Source organism: Formica exsecta, unplaced genomic scaffold, assembly GCF_003651465.1.
Source record: "Formica exsecta isolate Colony F162 unplaced genomic scaffold, ASM365146v1 scaffold3603, whole genome shotgun sequence".
Taxonomy (NCBI): domain Eukaryota; kingdom Metazoa; phylum Arthropoda; class Insecta; order Hymenoptera; family Formicidae; genus Formica; species Formica exsecta.
Window position 1 is genome coordinate 1 of NW_021850851.1, and position 535 is coordinate 535.

Here is a 535-nt window from a genome sequence, read left to right on the forward strand (position 1 = left end):
CAAAAAGAGTTTTTAATCAAAAGGGTTTATTTGCACTATTTTGAATACACCTTGACATCAGCTATAAAAAAATGCAATAAAAAATAGGTGTTTTCATTTAAAAAATTCAAATTCAAATTAAACAAACTTGAATTTATATATCCTTGGCAACTTCATCTAAAGTCAATCTGTTAGGTAGATATTTTCATATACTACAATCTTGGTTTTTACATATTTCTTATTACAGTTCATCGTTTTCGAGAAATTTTAATGTTCGGGGACTTTTAGAGGACCTTACATATATAAACATAAATGAATTTTAAATTGAAAATAAAATTAATTATTGATCATTAATCATCATTAATCATCAACTATCATGATTAATATATAATTAATGATCATTATTGTTATTATTATTATTATTATTAAAATTTATAAAATTAAATATGTTATAATATTTTATGTTAAATATATAAGTTTATAAATTGACATTTAAGAGGTTTAAAAAGTAACAATTTAAAATAAAATTATATTTTAATAATTTAAAAAAAAATAA